This window comes from Pan troglodytes, chromosome Y, assembly GCF_028858775.2.
Source record: "Pan troglodytes isolate AG18354 chromosome Y, NHGRI_mPanTro3-v2.0_pri, whole genome shotgun sequence".
NCBI lineage: Eukaryota > Metazoa > Chordata > Mammalia > Primates > Hominidae > Pan > Pan troglodytes.
The window spans coordinates 19,728,802-19,752,673 of NC_072422.2; the positions used below are offsets into that span (position 1 = coordinate 19,728,802).

Consider the following 23,872-nt stretch of genomic DNA (forward strand, 5'->3'; position numbering starts at 1 on the left):
GAAAGAGGAATTCTACAAGTTTCCTAGCAGGTCAGGCCAATCACATTTTGTCATCCAGGATTTAGCATCTGATGTTCCATCTAACAGGTGTACAAGTTGATATGTCAAGTAACCCTAAGCCATATGTGCCCTAAATAATTCTAAATTATTTGATGAATATTTAATTTTCTTGTTTAGTTTTTAAAAATCGTTAATTATAACTTGTTAGTTCACGTGCAACTCTGAACTCATGCACTAGATTTGAATTCTGCAGTTGCTTACCAATCTGGGTCATGGGAAAGGTGGATACTTAGGTGAAACAAACAATTTGGGAATGTGTGACAGCTCACAAAATAATTTCATATTAAAAAACTAGAAGGAGAAGTCAATAGTTGGGCAAAAGATGAGATATTAGAATCATAAGGGGCAGGAGGGAGAGCAACATGCAAGGAGGCAACAGAAGGACAAGGAGGAGACACATTTACTAAAAAATGTGTCTGGTTTTTGTTGCTTCTGATTGTAAATTTTTCATCTTTAGACATCTTTAGCAATAGAATATTTTAGTGGAGCAATGTCTCATTCAGAATTATATGTACAGTCTTCTTGGCTCATTATATGTACCAACTAGAAATACTTCCCATTGGACCTGAAGATTCTTTGTCTTTCTAAAGTGCCTCTCAAAGGAAGAATGTTTGTCTAGTCAACATTCATTAATGTGGTCATTAAAGGTTCAAATAATCATTGAACTAATGGTATTTAGAGAAACAAGTGTAAGAATTGTAATTAAAGTATATATAAGTACCAATACTTTTATCCTAAAATGAAGAGTATTTGGAGAACAGTTTGTGTGTAATCCTGTGCACCTAATGTCTCAGCCCTAATCCAATGATTGGCCATAACTTAAAGCAGAAAAATGCCTATGACTCCAGTGGGTATAAAACCAGAGAAAACATGCTGTATGGATGAAAGATGTTTTCTTAAGATGAGAAAAAGTGAAAGGAAAATGTAACCAGTTTCACAGTAACTGACAGCAACGTTTATCCAAATTAATGCCGATCGAGGGAAAAACCACTAACTGTTCTCTCTGTGAGGTTGGCTGAAACAATAGGCACAAAGGTCCTATGCCTATGGTCTACCCTCAGATTGTTCTTAAAAAAAATGACTTTACACATTATAATACATGACAGTAACACAAGGATAGCACAATGGGATGAAGATGGCCTGATTCTACCAAGTATGTCAACGAAATGGGGTCTACAAAATCTAGGTACCAAACTGATAATAAATAGCTGCAGAACCCAACAGAAAGAGAACAGAGTTCAGCTCTTGTGATGACTTAGCACATAATCATGAACTTGACAAGTCAGGAAAAGCAAGGGAAAGGCGACCTTCATGGGTGGTGCACATAGTCAAGGCTGCCACCTATGGCAGTGGGTAGTTCAGAATATATTTTAGTGGAATCTTCATGTGACCATGAAAATTAGCAGACCACCTGAGGTAAGTGCCTTATTCAAATATACCTTTTTAAAAATCTTTTATAACATAAATTTGCTGTGCCTTTTATGTTTATGTATACAAATGTTGACTATTGTGTTACAATTGCTTACAGTATTCAGCATAGTAACATGCTGTACAGGTTTGTAGTTTAGGAGCAATAGGCTATACCATATAGTCTAGGTCTCCAATAGGCTATACCACCTAGGTTTGTGTAAGTACATTCTATGATGTTCACACAGTAATAATACTACACAATGGTGCATTTCTCAGTATATATCCCAATTATTTAAAATGTGTGATTGTATAAAAAATAAAATGGATGTTGAAAGAGTGAAGTTGCTATGTATTGTTTCATAACATGTAACCCCAAAACTTTATGGCATAAAATCACAATATTTATTACCTGAATTTCTGTAGATGAGAAATTCAAGAACAATTATCCTGGTGGTTGTGCCCCAGGCCATCTCATGTGGTTACAGTCAGATTTCAATTGGGGCTGTCATCCAAACTCTTGACAGCAACTAGAAGATCCACTTTCAACTTTGCTAACATTCACGGCCTGCAAGTTGGTGGGGTTTTTAATTGAAGGTCTCAGGTTCTCTCCACATAGATATTTTTGTAGGGATGATTGACTGTTCTCACCAAATAGTGGCTGGTTTCTTTCAGAGAGAGTGGCTTAGGAAAAACAATGCATTCGTGGCAAAATCTTTTATGACCTAGACTCAGAAGTCACACATGGACACTTCTGTCACATTCTATTCACCAGAAAGGATTTTTAAGCTTGACATACCTTCAAGAAGAAAAGAATTAGGGTCTATGAAAGGACTTCAATAAGTTTGTGAAAAAATGAAAGTAAAACACAAAAATAAAACATATAAACTTTATTTCTCAACATTAGCTTCATCAAGTCAAGTTCAAGACACTTTTATAAGCAATAATACCAGCCTTCAGTCTATCCCCACAAAAAGTAAGGTCCTGGGAATTTAACAATGTCAGGAAAGTCTCTTTTACATTATTAACTGTAGAAAAATGGGTGTCTTTTAAAGCTGTTTTAAAATCAGAAGAGAAAAAGAAGTTAGAGGGAGCCAAATCAGGGTTAAAAGGTGGATGCTTAATAATTTTCCATGGAAAGTCCAGCAAAATTGTCCTTTGATTTTTTTAATGAGAGGAAAGAGAAGGAACATCGTTGTGGTGGTGAAGAATTCTATGGTAAAATTTTCTGGAAATATTTCCCCTAACGCTTTGGGTAACTGTCTCAAAATACTCCATAATAGCATGTTTTATTGCATTATGTATTGTTCTGTTTTGTTTTTGGCCCTCTAGAAAGCCAACAGGCAAAATGCCTTGAGCACCCTTACACTGTTGCTATCAGCTTTGTTCTAGACCAGTAACCTTTTGCTGAGACTGGACCACTTTCACTTCTTGGTAGCCGTTGCTTTATTTCTGTTTTATGTTGAAAATTTCATGGAACAGCTGTGTTTGACTTCCTCACGCAATTATTTGAAGAAATGCCCCAAGATCTTAATAACATTTATGTACAATTTCAGTTGAAAGCTCTGTTCTTGTCTGCAGCTGATCTAGGAACAAGAGTTTTCTAATCTATTGAGTGGAAAAATTCTCAAAAATTGTGTAAATTTAAGAGATGGCCATGGTGTTGACTGTTGTTTATACTGTTGTCATTCCTAAACTGTTGTTTATACCGTTGTCATTCCTAAAGCACGGCATGAACAAGATTAATTTCTTTTCTGGTGAGTTAATGTGAATTGTCTTCCACTGTGGGCTTTATCTTCAACACCTAATCATCCCTTCTTAAAATGAGTTATTCATTTGTATGCTTGTGAATGTCAGGGGGCATTGTCCCCATAAATTGTTATAAAGAATTAGTTATTTTACTATTCTTTCACCCAAAATGGCCATAAATTTGATGTTTTTTCTTGCTTTAATTTTAGTAGAATTCATGCTGCTCTAATACGATCTCTTTTTAAATTGGTGTCTTAGTTTCCTTATTATAATTCCCCAAATTAGATCCTGTTCAGACATGTTATAACAAAGTTAGTAAAAGTTTATTTAGTCGCAAAATATTTTTGAAGTCTATGCAGAATTTATTCTCCATATGCATTTCTCATGAACTTTTTGAAGATCCTTCATACTTTTTGAAGAGCTTCAAATAATTTTTGAATATATATTTAAACTATTACAAGAAAATTATCTATAGAACCAAATTTCAGATTTATCAAGTTTGTGATAGGTATAATAACCAATGGAAATATCAAATGGGCAGCTTAGCTATTGAAACAGAATTAGAGTTAAATGATTATAGAAGTATTCAGTAAAGACCTGCAGGTATTGAAAAGCATTAAAAATTTAGAAATAAAATAACAGGATTATACGTACCATTTAAGAGGAGAGATATCAGAAAAAAATTAGAACAGGGAGAAGAACCTATAATAGCAAATGTTATGTAAAATTTAAGGATAGTGAAGCCATTGCTGTTCTCCATAGCAGCGTTGACATCTCTTTGTTAACAGTATCACTGAAACTCCTGCTTCCATTTCCAAAATCCTGTCTTTGTGAAGCAGAGTTTTTTTCCAGTGACAGCAATCAAAACAAAATTATGAAGTAGACTGGACACAAGCACCACATTTTGAGTGTCACTGTCTCCCATCACTGTCAAATGGAACTGACTAGTTGCAGGAAAACTAGCTCAGGGCTCCCACTGATTCTACATTACAGTGAGTTGTATAATTATTTCATTATATATTACAATGCAATATAATAAAGTATGAAATAAACGTAATGTGCTTGAGTCATCCTGAAACTGTCCCCCTGCCCAGTCCATGGATAAGCTGTCTTCCACGAAACTAGTCCCTAGTGCTGAAAAGACTGGGGAGTGCTGCAATATAGAAAGAAAAATTTAAAGAGAGGAAAACACAAAATCTATAACAGCTTTAATAATATATGCACTAATGCTGTACAGAATACACTAATTTCATTCATTTATTTAAGTATCAACCGATACATACAAACCAATACAAATGGCTGTAATTGTTTTAGGAGAACAGTGAACGAAACAGCAAGAGAGAAAGATAGCAAATTAAAAATATACGTGTATGATTATCAGAGAAAGACCCCCATCTCTATAAACAAAAATCTACATGTTCACGTCAAGTTGTAATGAGTACTAAGAACAAAAATGAAGAATGAGAGAAGAAAGAGACAGATACGTTAATTCATGTAGAATGATCAAGGAAGTTTGTCTGGGATTACAGTGGTTAACATTGCAGGTTTTAGAGTCAGACAGATGCCAGTTTTTATCCTGGCTCTGTGTCTTGTAGCTGAGTGTCCCATGGACAATTTATTCCACTTTTAAATCTCAGTTTTCAAATTTCTAATTTCTAAATGTTTATTAGAAATAAAAGCACATGAACAAACTAAACATACATAAAGAATCAAGCACAGAAAACTGATGAGGCTGTATAATGAATCAAGAATAATGGTTATAAAAATGGAGATAATAAATTTGTCAAACTTATTAGACAATTCTGAAGATTAGAAGATGAATATACATAAAGAATTTTGCATGTCATGTGGCATAACACTCATGGTAACTACAATTATTATCATCATATTACTAAAGGAAAATATGTATCGTTCTTGGGCATTAAAAAAGCTGTGGGACATACTTTTTCAAATTATGCAAACACATAATTAAAGATTCATTTTTATGTTAAATTAAACAGTTCTACCTTTAACATTTTTAAAAGAGATTTCTTGAAAGCATATGTCAAAAATCTCATGTAATGCTTTCTGCTTCTTAACCAAAGTTTAGAGAAACTTAACAGTCAAACTTTTAAAATGTAGTTACATTACATAAACTATTTAAGGCAAGAATAAGCACAACAGCTTTAACTTCTTAAATACGCTTAAGCATTTCAACTAAAAAATTATTTCTTTCAAATTCACAGGAATCTGTTTAGGAAAATTTTAACTAGGAAAAGTTGGAATTCTAAAGTAAACAGTGCCTAAGGCCATAAAATTTTTTATGGCTTTCAATTTCAATGTCAACTAGGGGGAAAAAAACATTCTCTGAAATTTGCTTTTATTCCATTAAAGACTTATTTTTTATTACCAGCAATACAGAGTGACTCAGGTTGAATCTTGAAGGTAAACTGTAACTTAATTTTAAGTTTTGGCTAATTTTTAAGGATTTCTCAGTCACCTATCATGATTTCATCTCAGAAACCAAGATCTCAATTTCATATAGACATTTGGAATATTAAAATAGAAGGATAATGCTTCAAAATAATATTCATGTAGAGGCTTGCATATGTGGACCAGGAATCTTCATGTATTACAAAGTTTATGAGAACATAACAAATGCTGATACACACGTTTAAGTCTGAAATAAAAATTTACAACAAACAAAATTGTAACAAATCAAGAAAATTCTGTGGGTTACATATTTTATGTCTAAAAATACAGGTATTAAACACTCAAGGATGGATAGAAGAATAAATCACAAGAGAAAACAGAAAATATCTAGAGACAAATTAAAATTATGAAATACAAAAAGTTAAGACATACATCAAAAGCAGTAGCATAAGAGAAAAATTTATAGTTATAAATGATTATAAAAAGTAAGATATCAAATCAACAACTTAACTATATAGCTAATGAACTAAAAACAGAGGGAAAAAGAGGGAACAACTAAAAGTTAGCAGAATAAAAAATGATAAAGATAGCAGTGGAAATAAGTGAAAGAGAATAGAAAAATATCAAAATACAACAAAACCAAGTTTGTTCTCTGAAAAAGTTCAACAAAACTGACAAACCTTTAACTAGATTGACTAAGAAAAAAAGAATACTCAAATTACAAAACTCAAAAATAAAATGGATTCATTACTACCAAATTTTTGGAGTAAAAAAAGAATGTAGGAGGGTACCATAAGAAACTGTACACTTAAAAATTGAATAACATAAATAAAACGAACAAATTCCTAGAAACAAAAAACCCACTAAGACTGAATATGAAAAGTTGAATAAACCTATTCAGAAAGGAGATTCAGCAAGAAGACTGCATCAGTAATCAAAAACCCAACAACAAAGAAAAGCCTGGACCAGACGGCTTCACTGTTGAATTCTACCCAACATTTAATGCAGAATTAACACCAGTTTTTCTCAAGCTTTTTCAAAACGTTGAACAGGAGGTAACATTTTCTAACTTATTCTATGAGGCTAGAATTACCCTGACACCAAGCCGGAAAAAGACACTATAAGAAAACTACAAACATCCCTTACAAATGCTGATTCAAAAATCCTCAACAAATACCAGCAATTGAAATTTATCAGTACATTAAAAGGATTACACACTATGAATGAGTATAGTTGACTCCTGAAATAAAATTATGTTCCAACACATGAAAATCAGTTTAATATCACATTAACATAAAGAAGGAAAAAACCCTCATGTGATCATTTTAATCAAATAAAAGAATTTGTCAAAATGTAACCCACAATCATAAAAATATACTTAATAAGCTATAAAAATAAATAAAATGTCGATGTAATGTTATATTAAAAATGCACACACACACACACACACAGCTAACCTTATGGTGAAAGACTGAAAGATTTTACTCTAAGAGCAAAAACAAGGATGCCTGTTTTCACTACTTCTATTTAATATAGTACTGAAGATTCTAGTTAGTTACAACAAAAAGGCAAGTAAAAGAGTGAAAGATATTCCAATTTTTGAAAAAGTAAAATTATCTGTTCGCAGATGACATAATCTTATATGTTAAAAGTCTTTTAGTTTCTGTGAGTTAAACTGTCAGATGCAGTAAATAAAATTCAGCAAAACTGCAGGATAGAAAATCAATACACAAAATTAGTTGTATTTCCGCAATAATAATAAACTATGTGAAGAAGAAATCAAGACAACAGTATAATTTATGATAGCATCAAAACAATAACATATTAGAAACAAACTTAACCAAGGAAATGAAAAACCTGTACAGCAAAAACTATAAACATTGCAGAAAAATATTAAAGATGATACAAATAAATGAAAAGACGTCATGTGTTTATTATGGATTGGAAGACAAAACCTTGTCAAGATGCCATTGTTATCAATAGTCATCCATGAATTCAATAAAATCACTATAAAAATTCCAATATTTGCAAAAATAGAAAAACCTATTCTAAAATTCAGATGAGATTTCAAAAAACCCCAAGTAGCCAAATCAATCTTAAAAACTAACAAAATTAGAGGAGTAACACCTCCTGGTTTCAAACTTACTGCAACGCTTCAGTACCCAAGACAATGTTGTACCGGCATAGAGACAGACAGAAAGATCAATGCAATAGAAATAAAGAACCAAAAAATAGGGTCATGATTTTTAACAAGGTAGTCAAAAGTATTCAATGGGAAAGGACAGTATTTTAAAAACGGTGTTAACAAAGGAATATTTACATGAAAAACAACGAAGTTCGACCCTTACTTTACACCACATAAAAAACTTAATTTAAAATAGACCAAACATCTAATTGTAAGTGCTAAAACTATAAAACCCTTAGAAAAAAAACATAGGAAAAGAGTTTCATAACATAGAATCTGGCAATAATTTCTTGGATATGTCAGTGAAAGCATAGACAACAACAAAAACAACAATACACAAAAATAACTTCATCATAGTGAAAAGCTTTTGTGTATCTGAGATACAATCAATAGATTGAAAATACAATTCACGGAGGGGGAGAAAATATTCACACGTTTATATATTTCACAAGTAATTAATATCCAGGCTATATAAAGACCTCAGAAACAACAACAAAACAATCAAATTTAAACATGAGCAAAGGTTTTAAAATACACATTTCTTTAAAGAAGATATACAAATGACCAGTAAGCACAGTATAAGGAGCCCAGCATCAGTAATCATGAGACAAAAGTAAATCCAAACCACAATGTCATACCAACTGACACATGTAAGTATAGCTACCATCAAAAAAACCACCAGCAGCAAACTAAAACAAACAACAAAGCTCCAGAAAGCAGCAAATGCTGGATGTGGAGAAGCCAGGACTCCTGCACTCTGCTGGTGGGAAAGTAAGATGGCACAGCCACTGTGGAAAACAGTAATCACTATGTGATCCAGTAATTCGACATCTGGGCCTATACCCCAGAAAACTGAAAGTGGGAATTTGAACACCCATGTTGGTAGCAGCATTCAGAATAGCCAAAGGGTAGAAAAAGCCCAAAGGTCCATCTACAGATGAATGGATAAGCAAATGTGAGCCATACACACAATGACATATTATTCAGCATTAAAAAGAAAAGAAATTTTAATACATCTTACAACATAAACCTTGAAAAGATTAAAACAAAAAATGCAAATACTACATGATTTTCACTTTTATAACAAACCTACAATGGTTAAATTCATAGACACAAGAAGTGGGATGTGGTTTCCAGGGGATAGGGGGAAGGGAAACGGGAGCTATTGTTCTGTGGATACAGTGTTTCACTTTGGGATGATAAAACAGATTTGAAAATGGATAGCGGTGATAGTTGCACAGCAATGTATTTGTGCCTAATGTACTTAAATTTTCTATTACACATATTTTACCACAGTAAAAAATTAGCAAATATTTAAAAATCTATGTGTTTCTTTGAACTGTTTCTTTACATCCCTTGTCCATTTTTCAATTTGACTGCTAGTCTTTTAATAATTTAGGATATATATATATTATGTAAATTCGCTTTTTGTCTGTCACGTATGTTGCAGATCTATTTCCACAGTCTATGAGTCATTTGAAGTATTTTTCTCTCATAGAAAGTTTGAATTTTTATGGAGTCAACTGCATCAGTCTTCTATTCAAAGACTTATTTATGGGTATAGTCTTTCAGTTTAGGACGATAAAGAAGTTGTAGATATGGATTAAGGAGATGGTTTTACAACACTGTGAATATACCGAACTGTGCATTTAAACATGGAAAAAAATAGTAAGTTCTATGTTATATATATTTTACCACCAAAAAAGGGTCAGGCTTAGATGTTTATAGGTTAGAGGTTTGTTGTACCTTTAACATTAATTCCCCTCCAGGGCTTTACTTTATAAAACACCCACACAAGAAAAGTAGATACTGACTTCACAAATCTCATTACAAGTCCCACAGCAGAGGCTGCCTTGGAAAACAGAGGTGGAAAAAGTCACAGGAACTTGAGGTCAATGTGAGACCTCCCATCCCCTACTCAGAAATCAGATGAGGGAATGCATGCATGCAGGCTGAGCTGGATAGATGAGATGGGGTGGGCAGAACAGTCCTCCAATCAGCCTAGACCTTAAGTGCTCTCACGTGCTCTCAGGCATGTATCAAACCAAGAAAGCAGGCTAGGAGGATAACACATCTATCTTTATACAGGGAGCTATGAAATATCTGAGATGAGCAAGTGATTCACAAGGAGACAGAAGCAGTATGACCTTTACCCTGTGACCTGGTTCAATTATTTCAGGCTCTCATTAACCAGGAGAGCTCCTCTTTCTCTCAGAGGTGGGTAAACTTGAGGGGGTAAAGTAGGATTTGGGGATAATGGAAAAGAAAGCCTGGTAATATTTCTTCTATCTCTGTTTTAAATAAAAAGTAAAACATAAATGCCCTTTCTCAGGGCCCAAATGTTAGGCGAAAACAATGTTTGTCATCTCAGTACACACATGGTCATTTATTCTTTCCCTCTGCATGTAGTGCGCTTTTTCAGTTTATAATGTCCCTGATCCACTTGTCTCATACTAGCTGCAAACAAGGAAACTGAATGTCACACCAGGTGGCCAGCATTTCTGTGAAGGGCAGAAACCGGGGCAGCCAAACAGCTGGCAGAGGCCAGCTAGTAAGTACCTGATGCCCACTCCGTAGAGGACTCCACACTTAAAAGACCAAATAAGCAAGTGTCAGGCTGACTCACTTGTTATCCCCCCAAATAAAAAAATAAAAATAATCCCTCCAGGGAAAGTGTGTGTGTACATGCCAAAGTACATGCACACAGCTACATGCAAAGGGGAAAGTCTGGGAAGGAAGAAAACCCACCCCTGAACACAAGTTACTTGTGGGGAAGGGGCAGGTGAAGCCAACTGTCAGCATTTCTTACCTTTTCAACAGATGAGCTTGCACGAATTTTGGTAATTTCTCATAAAAAAGGCAATTTTCACTCCTTGGGTGATCACCCAGGTCTTTCAAAACGGAGCCACCAACAACCACCTGTACCACTTGACAGGAAGCCAAATAATGGCTTCCATCAAAGCTCAGCCCTCACACCCACCTCCCAGTCCTGTCCCATGCAGGGGGGTACTGGACTGCTGGGGTCCAAGGGTCCAGGCCAAACCCAACCCACAGATTGTTGGTGAAACCAGCATGCATCCAAGGGCCTTTCCACAACTTGGGCCATGTGCTCACTGCATAAGTATGCCTGTGCTTGTTCCCCTAGGACAAAGACTCCCTTTTCTTACAGCTGGAAGGAGGGGTGGGGAGATTTCATGGTGTCCTGTACAGGTTGGATGTTAATCTGATGTGGTGCTCTTGGAGAAGCTTGCCTGAGTCAGGTGCTTTCTCATCCTGTGGTGTGTGCTTCCCCTTCAAGCTGCAGAAGTCCCTGAAGGTAAGTGCTAATGCAACCCCCATCTACTGGTGAGCAGAGGTCAGGTGATCTGCAGCCGTCCAAGCAGCTGCTAAGTGGCCAACAGGCTGGATCTGCGTCTCACTTGCAGAGGCCCTGCGTGGCTGCTGTGGCTGCCCTGAGACTCGTTCTGCCTCCTCTTCCTTCCACAGCTCTCCCAGCTTCTACCCACAGCTGTGCTCCAGGTGAGGAACACTTATGGATGCACCAGGGTGTAACTACTCAGACTTCTGCATGCAGAAGGGCCCCTGATCCATGCTGTTTCCATATCCAAGCCCAAACTTTTCTAGAGCTTCAGCAAATCCAAGCCCTCTGAATTCCCTGCAAGACCAAACTGAGCCCTACAACCCCTACTACACTGATTAGCTGCCAGCCCCTGCTCCCTCCTGGGCCCCTGTCTATAGTGTTCTGAAGTCCTACAAGAATGTTGAGTTCCTAAGCCAACTCTCACCCAAATAGGTAAACAACCAGTGGCCTCCAGGGGTAGAGAACCTACCCAGACAGGTTCTGCTGCCTGTAGACTTGATGTCCTTCCCCCACAACATGCCATGCTTGCCAGGCTGGAAGGGGGGTCTCCAGATACTTGGGAAATCTGGGCCTGTAGCTGGCATATGGAGAAGAGGCCTGGAAAAGCACCACTCCTCTCCATGAAGCCCCCAGATGGAACCAGGTAATTGGGAAATACATGGGTACCAAGCCTAATCCACATTCAGACCCGATGGGAACTGCAGCAGTGACTCGCCCTCTGTGCAACTCTGGGTGTACCACTTCAGAAGGACCATCTGACCCCATGTGTCATTGGAGATACTACATGTGGGCAGGTTCCAGTGGTTGCTTCAGCTGAACCTTCCCAACCAGGTCCACACAAAAACATTTCATATGGGGGCACACCTGGGTGGGCAAGCACACCCCTCAGAGAGTGAGAGCCACTGAGGAGGGCTGTCACAGAGGCCCCTTTTCCTGCTCTGAGAACAGGTTAAGGGAGTATGGGGGACCTCTGCCACCTCCTAGCTGCTTCCAGGAGCCACTTCTTTCAAGATGAGGCACTCTCCTGCTTGCCTGTTGCCATTTGGCTGCAAAAGGCCATTGTCAACATTCAGTGAAGAAAAAGAAAGGGGCCTCGCCTGTTTTCCCTGACACACCTGAGGCAGGTGGGTATGCCCAGGGTTCCTGCGGTAGAACCTGTACATCTGCCGACCCCCAGGCTATGCTGGCTTCATTTTATCTGTGTGATGAGGGTGGGGTGGGAATTACCGAGAGGTAATTACACAGGCCACCGACAAATTCTACAAGAGCTAGGTAGAAAAGCACTGTCTTGTCAGGCTGCCCAGCACCCAGCTCACACACACATCTCTTGACAGCTTCCCCAAAGCAGGCTTTGAAGTCCAGGCTCCCCAAGAAGCCTGGGGTGGAGACTCTGCCAGGCTAAAGGACCTATCCCCAAAGGTGCCACCCTCACCAGTCTCATCCTGACAATCTTGGATTATTTTTGCCCTGAAGTTTTGGAGTGGGAGACAGAGAGACAGCAGACAGTGTGTATTAACCACCTTTCCAGAGAGCATCAGCCCTCCAGACTGGGGCAGGTAAGACCTCCACTTGTGTGTTTTTCTCACTGATTGCCAGATGGGGGAAGCAGCACTTGTGAGCATCTGCCTGTCTCCCCAGGTCCTGTTCAGAAACCCCATCTTTGCCTTTGGAGAGACTGCCCCGAGCACACAGGCCCAGCAACCACCATCTATGGCCCCCAGGACCTAATAACCTTCTACATAGGGTTCAGTGCATGTGAGCAGACACCGGACTTGATTCCTGCCCAATAGTCCCTGCCAGATACCCCATGCCCACCTCATTAAGAGAATGAAGACACACGTTCACACCCAGTCCATCATGGTGATAGAGTGGCTGGGGTCCTACTTTCCCACCCTTCAATGCTGGTTCATAATCAGCTGTCTGACCACGTTCCTACCCTGAGGTAGGACTTTGGGACATTGTCCACCAGGGTCACTGACCACTTTTAAAGTTCCAGAAACAGAGGGCCAGCTATTCCCCTGGAAGTTTGCTACATGGGATAAGCCAAGGCTTGCCTTCAGGAACAGGTTTCCCATCACATAGCTGCCCAAGTCCCAGGGCATCCATACGTTCATGTGAATACTACTTGCCACATCCACAGCCCATGCCAACCCCTCCTGGAGCCAGCCAAATGCTTGTTACTGGGCATGTGATAAGCCCAGACAGCTTCAGCCTTGCAGGACAACTAAGGGCATCTAGCAGCCGTAGCCAGAGAGCCTAAAGAAAGAAGTTAGAGGTGAAACCAGATGTTATGAGAGTACTTTAGTAGGCAAAATCGCATACTATAAAAATGCTTTAAACTGCATCAGGAGAAGACGAGAAGACACAAATGAACAATTGCATAGTGACACAGGGCTGTCAGAACACCAAAAAGAATCCACATAGTTTCCATCCTTTCCCCAAGAAAAGGAAAGTTCTAGGCCACCTCCTCCTCAGCACACTCCTCAAACTCCTCCTCCTCAGCCTTGGCATCCTGGTACTGCTAATTTTCAGACACCAGGTCATTCATGTTGCTCTCAGCCTCAGTGAACTCCATCTCATCCAAGCCCTCGCCCGTGTACCAGTGGAGGAAGACCTTGCACTTGAACATTGCTGTAATCTCTTCTGAGACATGCTTGAAGATTTCCTGGATAACAATGCTGTTGCCCATGAAGGTGACCAACATTTTTAGCCCCTGGGGTGGGATGTGACAGATGGCTGTTCTTACGTTGTGGGGGAGCCAGTCAGCAAAGTAGCTGCTGTTTTATTTTGAATGTTGAACATTTGTCCCTCCACCTCCCTCATGGGCATGCAACCCCTGAAAATGGCAGCCACCATTAGGTAGCAGCCATGACAGGGGCAGCCATCATATTCTTCGCATAAAACGTCTGCTGAGTAAGCTCAGCCACAGTCAGGGCCTGGTAATGCTGGCTGCCCCGGCTGGTCAGTGGGGCAAAGCCAGGCATGAAGAAATGCAGCCTGGGAAATGGGACCATGTTCCCAGACAGCTTCTGTAGGTCAGCATTCAGCTGACCTGGGAAGCCCAGGCACATGGTGACCCCACTCATGGTAGCAGATAACAGGTGGTTCATGTCACCATAGGTAGGTGTGGGCAGTTTTAGGGTTCTGGAATAGATGTCATATAGAGCTTCATTATCTATGCAAAAGGTCTTATCTGCATTTTCTATGAGTTGGTGGACTGACAGGGTGGCATTGTAGGGTTCCACCATGGTGTCTGACACCTTGGGCGAGGACAGGATGCTGAATGTGTTTATGATCCTGTCTGAATACTCCTCCCAGATCTTACTAACGAGAAGGGTACCCATCCCAGACGCAGTTCCCCTACCCAGGGAGTGGGTCAGCTGGAAACCCTGCAGGCATTCACAGCTCTCACATTCCTTTCAGACAATGTCCATCACTGACTCCATCAGCTCCGCACCTTCTGTATAGTGCCCCTTGGGCTTGTTTCCAGCCCCACACTGACCTGTAAGACAGTACAGTCAGTCACTTGAGTGCCAGGTGTATGGTCATCAGTGGTCACCACCACAATGCAAAATGGACCAAGTGTCACATGTGAGGTGAAAGCACCATTCATCCTTCAGGTGGAGCAAATGAAACCCCGTACCGCAGAGTTACAGGACAGCAGCCTCCCGTGTTAGAAATTAAGTCAGGACTCAAACCTCAGACATGCTAAGAGACCTCGCTGTAGGTGGCTCCTACCTATTTTCAGGGAAGAGAGTAGCCACGGCCCCAGCTCAGTTCCCTGCAGGGAGTTTATAACAGTAGCTCCTCACCTTGAGGAGACGCCTGGGGCTTCCTCCCAAAGCCCATTTAGGAGAGGCAGATTGAGCCACTGGGAGAATAGGAGGATGTTCAGAGGCCCTGGCTGCACAATTCCCACAGCTATGACCTTCGGGAACTACTAGATGAGCTGCTCCGGCTAAGGAGCCGCAACGCAGTCCTCACTCGCAGCTCACCAAAGATGAGGTTGTCGGCCTGAAGATCAGCCCGAAGGGCCCCGAGCGCAGAGAGTCCATGGTGACCGGCTCCAGGCCCACGAGCACAGCGCAGGGCACGTACCAGCCACCTGAGTGGGACAGGAGGGTATTAGCGAGGGGGAGGGCCGCCGTTCCCAGGATGGCGATCGGAGAAGGTCTGGGTTCTCACCGCTGGCCTCGTTGTAGTACACGTTGATGCGCTACAGCTGCAGGTTGCTCTCCCCGTGGTAGGTGCCAGCGGAGTCAATGGGATGTTCATCAGAGATCACCCCCCAGAACTACAAGAGATTAGTGGGGTCAGACAGACCAGGGCTGAGTCACGGAGGCCAGGGAGCTGGAGGCGCCCCAGCCCCTCTCCTAGCTCCTCTACCACCCCAACCCTCATCCGCAACCACATCCCTAGGCTGCCGTGTCCCTGGGGTCCACCCCTGCCGACTAGTCAGCCTCCCCGTTCCACTGAGTCCCCGGCAGGGAGCCCAGGGGCTGCAATTCGGGGGCACCGCCCAAGCCACTGCCACTGCCAACATCTTCCCTGGCCACCCAGTAGGCCGGAGCTGGGACCTCAGAGCCCCGGATGCCGACCTTGGCACCGATCTTGTTCCCGCACTGCCGGTCTGCGTGAGCGCAATCTCCCTCATGGCCAAGGCGGGATTAGGGCGGCAGGGGAAATGCGAGAAGGAAGAGCAGATGTGCAGCGACCCAGCCCGCCCTCTGCCAACATTTAAATAGACCCTCGCCCGCCTCCCTCAACCTCGGATTGGGCTCCCAGAATAAGCAACAGCTTTACTTCCACACAGGTGTACCCACCTGTGAATCCCTTGGAGCTGAACGTCTGCTGGGGAGCTCAGGTGGCCTTGCTGTGGTCCTTTCGATGTTGGGGAAAGCTGGTCAGCTGGAGAACTTCCTCCCTCGTCTTTACTAAGATTAAATCCCTAGCTGACATGAAACTGAATTTTCCTCCCATGTGGGAGGGGAAGCCTCTTATTTCAGTATTCACAGAGTGCCTTGCACCTATCCTAGACTGATGACATATTTTTGTACTTGATGAGTCTTTTCATCTATTGGGAGATCTGTGGTTAGGAAAGACCTTCCATATGTTAACACAACAAGACTTAATTGTAAGTTTTACTTTGGAGCAGTTCAAACCCTCAGTAAGTTATGGGTGTTAGAGATATTAGGCATTTGATTTAGCATGAGTCTTCTTTAGAGTAGGATTAGCCCTTTCACCTTTCCAGAGGACTGTGGTCTTTATGCAGAGTGAAAGTAATACTGGATTCCTAAAGCTGAGGATAGGTGTTGGGATACGCTGAAAATGGACCATTGTCACTTTGCAGGCTTTTAGATTACTCAAACTGAGAAGTTATTTCTTCTGGCAATGATCTAACCAGTGAAGGTATCAGTAAGAGTTAGCAAATATTTGAATCTCCTGCAGAAAGACATCTGAGTAAATTAGAGGTGCCAGTTCTCACCTGGATAGATTCATCAATATTGGACACGTTTAACTGGAGAAGGAGAAACTCGCTGGCCTTTTGGGTCATGTCAGGCACAGAGCTCACAGGGGTGAGTCACCTGTTTTATTGTCTTGAAAAGATTTACCGCTATAAACAAATGAGATATTAACAGAAACAAAGAATCTCTTCTAGGATGAAAAGAATCATAAAGTGCTGAATTATATTCCTATGATTGGTACTTGGCATTAGTAATTTATTACCATCATTCAGCGGGCCAGAGGGGTCCTGGACTGAACTGCAATCCCTGGCCCAATTTTGTACTTCTTCAGAGTATTCTGACCCTATGTTCTGTGAATGCTAATCAGCACACCCATAGCTTAATTGGCCTTTTCAGTCCAGGGGCCTTGACTGCAGCATCTACCAGGGCATTTCCTTTTACATGGTCAGTCTCTGTTTTGATGACCTCTGCAATTAATTATAGTCAGTTTTGGCAGCAAAACAGCATTCTAAGAAGCTAAAAATCTGAATGATGTTCTATGGAAAAGCCCTTGGGAGCCACGGGTAGTTACCCATTCCAAATTGCAGCATAAGAATGAAGCACTAAAAAACCATAGTTGGAATCAATGTAAGTGTTAACGTTTAAATGCTTTACCAACTGCAGGGGCCTAGTAAGTTCAATTAACTCAGCTTTCTGAGCTGATGTAGAGGCCAGCAATGCTTGTGCCTTGATTCTCTTGTGCTAATAAGTATATCTAGCTCTTCTGTTTTCCCTGATGCAAAAAAGAACTTGCGTCTGTTAACCACTCTTCCTTGGGATGGTCAAGGGGCAAGGGGCTCATCTCTCTTAAGTCTGGCCTCCTAGAATAAATTTGTTTTATAACCTGTGACATGATTTTGCTGTGTCCCCAGTCAAATCTTATCTTGAATTGTAGCTCCCATAATTCCCATATATCATGGCAGTGACCCAGGGGAAGGTAATTGAATTGGGGGATGAGTCTTTCCCATGCTGTTCTCGTGACAGTGAATAAGGCTCATGAGATCTATTGGTTTGATTATTTATTATTTATTTATTTATTTTTTATTTTTGAGACATAGCCTTTCTCTGTTGCCCAGGCTAGAATGCAATAGCATGATCTCAGCTCCCTGCAACTTCTGACTTCCAAGTTCCAGCTATTCTCCTGTCTCAGCCTCCTGAGTAGCTGAGATTACAGGTGCCCACCACCATGCCTGGCTAATTTTGGTAGTTTTAGTACAGATGGGATTTCACCATGTTGGCCAGGCTGGTCTCAAACTCCTGACCTCAGGTGATCCACCACCTTGGCCTCCCAAAATGACGGGATTACAGCTGGTGGCTTTATAAAAGGGAGTTTCCCTACACAATCTCTTTTGCCTGCTGCCATGTAAGAGATGTGACTTTGCTCCTCATTTGCCTTCTGCCGTGAGTGTGAGGCCTCCACAATCATGTAGAACTGTGAGTCAATTAAACTTCTTTTCCTTATAAATTACCCAGCCTCAGATATGTGTTTATTAGTAGCATGAGAATAGACTGATACAACCTGTATGCCAGAAAGGCTGGGAGCACCTGTGGACTCTGGCAGATAAGTAGCTGTGTTTATGGTTTGGCAGGCTTTAAGAGTTATGTCTGGAGTGTCTAGCAATTAGGCCTGATACCTTCATAAATATTCTCCTATTATCCACTGGTGCCATTTAGCTTCTAGGAAGACCTTTCCTTGATGTGGGGTCAAAAACCTGTAGGTGCTGTCCTAATGTTAGTTTATTAGTTTTACCTACTAGAAAAGTTGTAGCAGCAATAGCTCTAAGACATTAAGACCACCCTGAGGCCACCTGGTCTATCTGCTTAGAAAATTAGGTTACTGGCCTTGGAATATTCCCCAGTTTTGTGACAAGATTACCGAAGGCCTATGCCTTGCTTTTTGGCCACATAAAGTACAAATGGTTGATCCAACTTGGGGACTCCCACAACTGCAGCAGAGCCCAATTTCTCCTTAAAAGTATTGAAGGTTTGCTTGTAGTTCTAATTACATTCTAGGAGCGCTAAAACTTTCTCTTTAGTGTATCATATAAGGGTTGGCTACATGTCCAAATCTGGGTACCCATAAGTAGCAGTACCCAGCCATCTCCTAAAACAGCCCACAGTCATTTCTTGGACTGGGATCCTCACATGACTAAAATAACTTTTTATCTTCTAGGGATGTGGATCAGTTCCAAAGGTTAAGACAGATTCCAAATATTTAAGTCTTTCAGTCAAAATCTGAGCCCTGTATGGTGATATCTTATATTTGCAAATTCCCAGGAAATTTACCAATTTAACAGTATTATTATTTGAGTCTTCTTTAGTTGGACTAGCAATGAGCAAGTCACCTACATACTGAATAATTGTGTCCTTTGCAATCGTAGATTTCTTAAGTCCTTAGCTAGAGCATTTTCTAATAAGTGGGGGCTATCCCAGAACCCTTCAGAGATGCCTGTCCAGGTTAATTTTGAGGCTGAATGCATATACAGATCAGTCCATTCTAAGGCAAACATATTGTGAAACTGGATGCACTGAAATGCAGAAAAATTCATCTTTCAGGTTTAAGAATGTAAACCACTTTGCATCCCCTGGGACTTGGGTAAGTATTGGGGACAATGAGGTTTATGGAGACAACTGCGTTTATTAATGCTGTAAGGTTTCTGACAAATCTGTATTTTCCATTAGGCTTTTCATCTGGTAACATGCAAGTATTGTAAGGAGACTCTCATGGCCTTAATAACTCATATGACAATAATATGGCGATAAGGGTTTGAATTTCCCCTCATGCTTCTCGCCTTAAAATGTATTGTCTCTTCTGAGGGTGAGGAGCACTAGGCTGAAGTTGGATTTGAATGTGGGAGGTGTTTAGTGCATTTCCCAGAGCTTGTGTGGCCCAAACCTTAGGATTTACTTGAGACAACAGCTCAGGTGGTAAATGTGACAGCTCATTCTTAACTTCTTTTTCCCCTGAGGGGTCAGGAACAAAAGTAACACTTTCTCTGCTTTATGATCTGTGAAGGTGACCATGACATAGTCTCCTGATTCAATAAACCTCTCCCCAGTAAGAGGTCAGGCATTCAGACAGTACTAAAAAGGCAGGTGAGAAACACAGAATCCCTGGAGGACAACTTAGAAGATAAGAAAAGCAGTGTTTTTGGGCTTGTCCATCGTGAGAAGACAGGAGCCAATTGTATTTACTCAGGACGGAGTCATCTGTTCCCATACTTAATAAGAAGTTAATAATCCTACCTTCCACTTCAAGAGTCGGCTGAGGCTCTTCCATCTCTCGATAGGTAATAGTCCAATGAGAGCAGATGCAGGAAGTATCAGGCCCTACCACTTTTGGATCTACTGGGTGCTGATGATGGCTGCCTTGGAAGCACAGTGTATTTCCTTCGGCAGTGGCTGACCTTCTTACAGAAGTCACATTGATTTATATCCAAGGCATAGTGGGCCAGAGGCACAGACTGGGACTTTTACCTTCTCACTTCCTCTGTGACGGCCAGGGGTTAAGGGGGCTGCCTCTGAAGGGGTGGAGAGCACAAGGCTGTAGCTAGAAGCTGGCCTCTTGGGAGGTTTGCTTTATTTTGTTTCCTCTGCCCTATTCCTGTGATGGAAAACTGCAAAAGCCAAGTCTAACGGCTGACCCATGGGAGTCTGGGTCCCTAAGCACTCCCTAAGGCTGCTTTCAGCGGCTTCCTGCAGATATCAGAAGCAGACTGGGCTATAAAATAAACTCCTAGCAATGCCGCAATGCCTGTCCCTTCTTGGAGTCTGGCAGTGTTAGTGTATTTCCTCAGGGTCTAAATTATCCACCCTTGTAATAAAGCTAGGTATTCATCTTCTCCCTGAGCAATTTTCCAGATTTATAAAAATTAAAAACTTACATCATGCATTTTTTTATTCCTTCAAGGAGTCAAATGATCATAATTTTTTCCCTGTATATCCCACTTTCTTCCTAATTGATTTCCCTTTTCTAGATCCTAATTCTCTTTTGGTTCCTGCTCAGGCACTGTTGTGCCTCCTACTTGATAGTTGCCATGTCTCCGGTTGCAGGCTGCCGCCCTATTAGCATGTGCTCTAGTCACTCCCATAATACACTGTTTTTCTATCATGCGGCAGGTAAACATAAATGTATGCAAATATTGCCTGGTCAGATCATACTTCAAGGTTAGCCTCTTAAATTTGTCTATGAATTTTCCTAGAACCTCTGAAAGCTGTTTCAGTTTTTCCTTGCATGTGGCTGATTCAGACACAGAAAAGGGTACATGTAGCTACATAGTGTCCCTATTGTCATTTGCCACTTCCCAGAGAGGGCAAAGATTCAACTTTGCCAGCTGATAAGAGACCCCAGGGCATGTTGTTCTGGTGAAGCTCGGGTGTTTTCGTGTATCTATGTAAGACAGGACTCGAAGGGCAGGGCAAAGATGATGTCTGGACACGAGATTACCCTGGAAAACTAGAAGGAATTAATAACATGTTGCACACCTCACCAGAACTGGAAGGAGCCTGACTGCGTTCTTATGGGGTGCTTGGACTGGCAGTGCAGAGTTCAGCCTCAGCTAAGAGAAGCCTGATATTAAGAGGCACTTGCATTGAAAAGGTAATCAATTATGTGCCATCCCTATTTTGTCTTTTCTTCCATCAAACATATACAAGCTGATTTTAATTTTTTAATCCTGACCAAGCATCAGAGATGCCTGTGTATAATGTATTTCCTCCCCTTCACTTTCTCTTCTATAAAACAAATTAAGCTGCAAAAGAATGAGTCAGACCAAACAGGGAAAATGGGAAGGCTGTAACTTGTATATTGAAATGTATTAGTCCATTTTCACACTGCTATGACAAAACTGACACACTTTCAGGGAAAAAATGACATGCTGGGTTTAGAAAGTAGGGTCCAGCTGCCCTATACCAGCTCTTCAAAGATGATCTTATGCTTAAGAAATAAGAGAAAACTCTTAAGCAAACGTCTCATGTTCTCCATATTGATGCTAATTGTTTGCAGAGGGTTGTCATAAAAGAGGTTGTCACTAAACAGGCATATCTGATCTTATCATGTAAGACTGTTAAATGCCACATTTCAACTTCTAGTCATAATGATGGAGAGGTTACTGCTGATCTTTTCTGATAATTAAGGTAAAAAATACTAGGTTCCAAGACACCTCTTTTCTTCAGTGTCACTTGGACCAGTGGCAAATTAAATAAGCAATCAGCTAAAAGTCAGAGGATTATTGAGGAAAGTAAAAGCTAAACTGTTTTGGTCCTCTTTCATGGGGCAGCCTACAGACTACTACAAAACAGAGGCAGTGAGCAGAAAGGGGACAAGATGCAGAGCACTCAGGTGAGGGACAGAGAGCACCAGGTGGACAGTCCAAAAAGAGAAAGTGGCAAACATCTTGTTTAGCCAAGTCCATTCTTCTCAATATACCCCAGAGCCTCTAACCTTGTGAGCTTGGCGTTTAATGTGAGTATGACACCCCCAGGTCTATAACTTTTTGGGCTAAGTCTCTCCCCCTAACATTATGCACTAGGGCCTCTCACTTTAGTAATAGTGGATAATCATTCTTGCCCGCCAGAATGGCTTCATGACTCTAAAAGATGGCCTGCTTGCCAGGTGATTGATTCTGTATGGATTGTTTTCCTTGGAGTGGGGGTCTTGTCTTGGTGTCCCTTCAAGGTGTTGCTGAAAGATGTTGCTGGAAAAGAGGGTCCTGATACTGACCACAAAGTAGGATTCTTAGATCTTGTGTAGGAAAAAATTGAGGTGAATCAGAGAGCACAGTGAAAGAAGCAAGATTATTATAAGTGACTCCATTGCAGAGTTGGGCATCCTCAGAAAACAAAAGCAGGAATGCATTGTCTTTTATGAGTATCTCTACTTATAAGTAAGTATAAAGAGAAACAGTTATTAATAAACTTGGAAGGTGCAGATGTATTCACTAAAGTCAGGAGCTATTGGTTTTAACAATGGTCATTACCCCGTTGACCTAAGCTAGCTCATTAATATTATCTTTAAGGAAAAAATGCTGCACACCTAGGATATTTATACATTTTTCAGGCTTGGTGGAAACTGTCTTGTATGGCCATAAATACTCTGCAACTGTAATTTGTGGCCAGCTTAAAAATGTGGCTATTTTCAGACCATAAATATTAACCTTCTAGATGCCTTGTGAGTACCTAGGTACTCATATTAAGATAGAGTATTCTAGTTATGTTTATTAAACTAGAAGCTTGGTAACCATGACTTCCTCTAACAAAGCAAGCCTACTGCTCAAGGATAAAATTTATTTCTCAGGAATTTTGCGCATTTTGTTTGATGGAATTGATATATTTACCAAAATGGCAGAAAAGAGTGAAATTAGTCCTCAAAGATTTCTCAGGATTGGAGATAAAGTAAACAAAATGATTATAGTTAATATGCAAGTTGATACAATTGATATTCAAAAGAAATTTTGTTAGAAACATGAGATTTTTATCTATATTTATTTAATTATTGTTATTATTTTGAGACAGAGTCTTCCTCTGTTGCCCAGGCTGGAGTGCAGTGCACCATCTTGGCTCACTGAAACCTCCGCCTCTGAGGTTCAAGTGATTCTCCTGCCTCAGCCTCTCAAGTAGCTGCAATTACAGACATGCATCACCACACCCAGTTAATTTTTGTATCTTTAGTAGAGATGGGGTTTGTCTCTGTTGGCCGGGCTGGTCTCAAACACCTGACAGCAAATGATCTGTCCATGTTGGCCTCCCAAATTACTGGGATTACAGGAATGAGCCACTGCTTCCAGTCACAATGAGGTTTTTAAGTAATTCTAACTGATTTCCTGCTGTTCAGCAGGGAGCTGAGCAAATTCAACAGATCGTGAGCCTAAAGAAGGAGAAGACTGAGGACAAACTCTGGAACACATGTGATTAATCACGTATAATTGAAACCAAATCAAATTTAATAAGGCTTTTAGTTTCAAGATGTTTCCATCATTTTGAAATGTGGTGTTATTCAGTGGAAAAGAAAAATAATGTTTATTTCCAGAGTAAAGAACAGGGTTCCCTGCAGGGATTGATTAACTGAGAGCTATGGCTCAGGATTAAACATTCTTTTTCCCCTTATAAATTAAAAATTAATTTTTAAGCCTCCAGTGATCAAATGGACCCCTCTTCTTGGATAAGGACCTTCCAAAGTTAACCTGAAAAGCAAGT

General features: G+C 40.6%; 1 long non-coding RNA gene and 1 pseudogene across 1 annotated transcript; both read right to left on the reverse strand.

The window, feature by feature from the left end:
• Window positions 1-13,460: 13,460 nt before the first annotated feature.
• On the reverse strand, window positions 13,461-15,244 carry LOC134807004 (tubulin beta-8 chain-like; annotated as a pseudogene).
• Window positions 15,245-15,331: 87 nt separating this feature from the next.
• LOC100609390 (uncharacterized) lies at window positions 15,332-20,033 on the reverse strand. Its single transcript, XR_010155019.1, has 3 exons — window positions 19,925-20,033; window positions 15,998-16,108; window positions 15,332-15,468 (listed from the first exon to the last, which is right to left on the reverse strand). It is a non-coding gene; the product is annotated as an uncharacterized LOC100609390 (long non-coding RNA).
• Between the last annotated feature and the right edge of the window lie 3,839 nt (window positions 20,034-23,872).